Below are 5020 nucleotides of genomic sequence, written 5' to 3'. Positions count from 1 at the left end.
TTGATGTTGGTTCGCACCTCATCCTTGAGTGCTTTGTTGTCCTGGACTTCCTTGCATAAACCTTCAAGTAAGGTTTCAATTCTAGAGAGTCTATCCTCAGAGTATGATGGTGGGTTTGGATTATAAGAGTGAGGGTGATCATGCTGGTTTTGATATGGGTGTTGAGGAGTGTGGTTAGGTGGTTGTTGATATGATCTTTGTGATGAATGTTGGTGGACAGCATGGTTGTTAGGATTGTGATTTTGACGTCTCTGATCTTGGCCTTGGTCTTATTGGTTTCCCCACCGAAAGTTGGGGTGGTTCTTCCATCCTGGATTGTAAGTTTTGGAGTATGGATCATAATTTTGCCTTGGTGAATTACCAACAAAGTTGGCTTGCTCCCATTCACCTCCTTCCTCTGTGTTTACTCCTTCTTGGGTTGATGATTGTGTGGTGACTACTGCAACTTGGTTCTTTGCCATTTGCTTTGTAAGGTCAGCTAGTTGCTTGGCAGTCATCTTGTTCTGAGCTAGTAGTGCATCAATATGGTTCAGTTCCATTACACCTCGAGTGTTGCTCCTTTCAGAAGCATAGAAGTAGTCATTCTCAGCTACAGTCTCAATGACATCTATGGCTTCTTCAATGGTATTCTTCTTATTCAAAGATCCTCCGGATGAGTGGTCTACTGCCTTTTTCGATTCATACGAGAGTCCCTCATAGAAAATATGCAGCTGTACCCATTCATTGAACATGTCTGGTGGGCATCTTCTTGTCAAATCCTTAAACCTCTCCCATGCTTCGTAGAGAGTCTCATCATCTTGTTGCCTGAAAGTTTGTACCTCAGCTCTCAGCCTATTGATCCTTTGAGGAGGGTAGAACCTTGCCAAGAATTTGTTCACTACATCTTCCCATGCTGTTAAACTCTCCTTTGGAAAAGACTCCAACCATTTAGATGCTTTGTCCCTGAGTGAAAAGGGGAACAAGAGCAATCTGTAAACATCTGGGGGGACGCCATTAGACTTCACGGTGTCACATATTCTTAGGAAGGTGGTTAAATGTTGATTTGGGTCTTCTTGGGCACTTCCTCCGAATGAACAGTTGTTCTGAACAAGGGTGATGAGCTGGGGTTTTAGCTCAAAGTTATTAGCATGTATGGTTGGCTTTTGGATGCTGCTTCCACAGTTGCCTGGGTCTGGGTTGATGTAAGATCCTAGAACCCTTCTTCCTGGCTCAGCATGATTCACATGGCCATCTCTGGCATGGTTATGAGCTTCTCTTTCATGGTTATCCTCCATGATTATTTCAAAGAATTCCTCCTCTTCCTCTGCTACAACAACTCTTTTGCCTCTTGCTTCCCTCCTTTTTCTAAGGGTGTTGAAGCTTCGCTTCTTCTACCTGTCATACAACCAGCACAGCTCATATCAAGAAAGAAATTACAAATATTATAATGGTTAAAGTGGTTGTTAGTGTGAGTGGTGCAAATTGTCAAACAGTTAGTGGATTAGTGAACAAAATTGTAAATAATGTCGGAAAATAAAAGGGGACATAAGGAAAGGGAAGAAGTAACTGTAACTGAAAGTAAATAGCTAAACAAAATGAACAAAAAAATGCTTAATCTAGTAATCTTCCAACTTAATCATTGTTGATTCAAAATAATCCCCGGCAACGGCGCCATAAACTTGATGCATGGGAATTTGTCTCTCAACAAATTTCCTTCGGCAAGTATACCGAATTGTCGTCAAGTAAAAACTCACAATAGAGTGAGGTTGAATCCCACAGGGATTGATTGGTCAAGCAATTTTAATTGGAAGAATGCTCTAGTTGAGCTAAGCAGAAAGTGGATATAGAATTGCAGAAAATTAAATGGCGGGGAAGTAAATGACAGAAAATAAAGTGCAGAATCTTAAAGGAGGAATTATGGTGATTAGCATGAAAGTAAATGACAAAAAGTAAAGAGAATGGGTAATATCAGAAATGGGGAATTCATTGGGTTCAGGAGGTATTGCATTCCCCGGATCAAGTTCATTCTCATCTCTTCCTCAATCAATGCATTCATTGATCTCCTTGGCAATCTTAAGTGATTGAATCCCAATTCCTTGGAAATCCAATCTCTCTAAACTTGAACAATTACCCAATTCCTTAATTTAATTGCTCATGAGAAGAGATGAGGTATGGTCACTGATTATACCACATGTATTTCCAAATCAAAGTGTTGGTAAGGTTAAATGTCACAATACCCATCCAAACCCCAATTTGGTCCAACATGAGAAAGTATTTCTAGCATGATCTCCTTATCCCTTTTCCAAGGCTCAGAGGAGATCCAATTATGGAGAGTTTCTTTCCCAAGATAACAATCCAATTAGATGAAGATCAAAAGCTTTCTAGTAAGATCAAGAGAAAAGAAAGAAGAAGAATAATGAAAACTATGATTGATCCATCAAATTACAACATAGCTCCCTAACCCAATGAAAGGGGTTTAGTTGTTCATAGCTCTAAAAAATGGAAATGAAGAAGAAGAAAGATACATTCTAACTCTAGAAGTTGCAGAAAAGTAAAATATACAGAGTGTAATTTTTTCCAATGTGCCAATCTCTTTTCTAGTTCAAAACTACTCCTATATATACTACTCTTCTTGGTCTTCTAATCAATTCTGCAAGTCTTGGATATGGGCCTTTGACCTTAAGTTGAAGCAGTTGGGAATCTTCAGTGGGCTCAGCTTTAGTTGCAGAGAGAAAGTGATGTAAGCATGGACTTCGGCTTGGGGCGTTAGTGGCGTTAACGCTGAGTGACATTATGGGTTCGAGAACGTTAGTGGCAATCACTTTTCTCACTAACGTTCCCACCACATGGCCCATGTTAACTCCAATGTTAGTGGAACTAACGTGACCACTAACGTTGCCTTTCAAACCTTCGCAAGAGGTTATTGGGACTCACCGTTCCCAATAACGTTGCCTTGTGCCCCTAGTCCCCACATTAGAGCTCACGTTAACTAAGTTAACGTGGCTCTTAACGTGGTTATGTCTCATCTTCGCAAGCGTTATTGGGACTCACCTTTCCCAATAACGTTGCCATGTGCCCCTAGTCCTCAAGTTAGAGCTCGCGTTAACTAAGTTAACGTGGCTCTTAACGTGGTTATGAATGCCATCCCAACGTTAGTGACAAAGGTGAGTGTAACTAATGTTGGCTTATCAACTTCAACTCCACGTTAACTTTCACATTAGTGGTCTTAACGTGACTACTAACGTGGGCAATGCAAGCAAGATCCAACGTTAGTGACAAAGGTGAGTGTCACTAACGTTGGCATTGTTCTTCTCTTCCACGTTAGAGTCCACGTTAACTTAGTTAACGTGACTCTTAACGTGGTTCATTGCCACATCTTGGAGCGTTAGTGGTGATCACAATTACCACTAACGTTGGAGTCTTTTTTGTCTCCACATTAACTACCACGTTAATGTAGTTAATGTGGCAATTAACGTGGCTCATGATGGCTTCGAGGGCGTTACTGGTGTCTACTTTTCTCATTAACGCTGTAGGCTTATCCCTATTCCATGTTAGTACCTACGTTAACTAGGCTAACATGGATGCTAACGTGGCTCTTCCTTGCTTCGTTTGTCCTGAAATTACACACATAAAGTGCATCAAAGTTCTAATCCAAGTCATGAAATCATGCATTATCCAATCTAACATTCATTCCTTGCATAATTCTCATGAAATAATGTAAAATTCACAATATTTGTCTAAATCAAGATGTAAGTTTCTTTTACCTAAAACTTGCTTATTTCCTAAGAAAATGCATGAAACTACACTAAAACAATAAAGAAAAGGTCAGTGAAACTGGCCTAGATGCCATGGCATCACTAACTCTTTCCATTGGGAAAGAGAGCTCTATTGTTTTTCAATGGATTGATTATTTTTATTCTTCTTTTTCTATTCATCTCTCTTTGATTTACTTGAAAGAATTTCGTTCTTCATTCTAGCATTCAATTATCTTGAAAAAGAGATTGAATGCAATTGGGTTTTATGGGAACCTTGGAAGAGGAAACATAAAACCATGCTTGAAATTCTTTCTCACACTTGAATAGATTTGGATTTTGGTGATGGGATACATGACATATAATCCCCCCTCTACTTGGATCTAGGAAAGTGTGTGGTATAATCAGGGACCATTCTTCATCTCTTCTCATGAGCAATTAGACCAAGAAATTGGCTATTGATCAAGATTTGAGAGATTGAATCACCAAGGGATTGGGGTTCAATCAATCATGATTGCCAAGAAGTCAATGAGTTGCATGATTGAAGATGAGATGAAGTCAATTAATCTAGAGAATGCAATACCTCTTGATCCCAATGTTTATTTTTCTTTCTTTTATTTACTTTATGGTTATTTACATTTTCTGCACTTTACATTTCCAGCACTTTACTTTCTTGTACATTACTTTCCTTGCGATTTACTTTTCTTGCACTTTATTGCTTTCATTTACTTTCATGTCATTTACATTTCTTGTTGCTTATCACCCAATTATGAATAGTCTAACTAGGATAATTAATCAACTATTGCTTGCTTGATCCAATTAATCTCTGTGGATACGATCCCACTCCATTGTGGGTTATTACTTGACGACAATTTTGGTGCGCTTTCCAAAAGAACGAATTCATTTTATATGTGGGTAGTGAATTCTGGTCATCAATACTCTTCTCATCTAGATTAGCACAATGCACTTCAGCTACAAAATTGTCAATCAAGTCACACCGGAATACGAAATGATCCTCCGGTGGGTGCCTCATGGCTTCATCAAGACTAAAGCTAACAACTTTTCCGTCAATCTCAAAAGAATAAGTTCCCGAATAGACATCCAATTTGAACCTAGAGGACCTCAAAAATGGCCTCCCAAGTAAGATAGACAATGTCCTTTCAGATTCACTAGGTGGCATCTCAAGGATATGAAAAACAATCGGAAATACCAAACCCTTAATGTTTACCAACACATCTTCCACAATACCCATCACAGTTATTATGCTCTTATCCGCCAAGACAAACCTA

General features: G+C 39.2%; 1 non-coding gene across 1 annotated transcript; it reads left to right on the top strand.

The window, feature by feature from the left end:
- The first annotated feature begins 729 nt into the window (after positions 1-729).
- LOC127739798 (small nucleolar RNA R71) lies at positions 730-833 on the top strand. The gene has a single exon (XR_008000540.1). It is a non-coding gene; the product is annotated as a small nucleolar RNA R71 (small nucleolar RNA).
- The last annotated feature ends 4187 nt before the right edge of the window (positions 834-5020 follow it).

The sequence above is a fragment of the Arachis duranensis genome, chromosome 6, assembly GCF_000817695.3.
Source record: "Arachis duranensis cultivar V14167 chromosome 6, aradu.V14167.gnm2.J7QH, whole genome shotgun sequence".
NCBI classification, from domain to species: domain Eukaryota; kingdom Viridiplantae; phylum Streptophyta; class Magnoliopsida; order Fabales; family Fabaceae; genus Arachis; species Arachis duranensis.
Note: the sequence above shows the minus strand (reverse complement) of the source record. Positions and strands in the feature narration are given on the sequence as shown.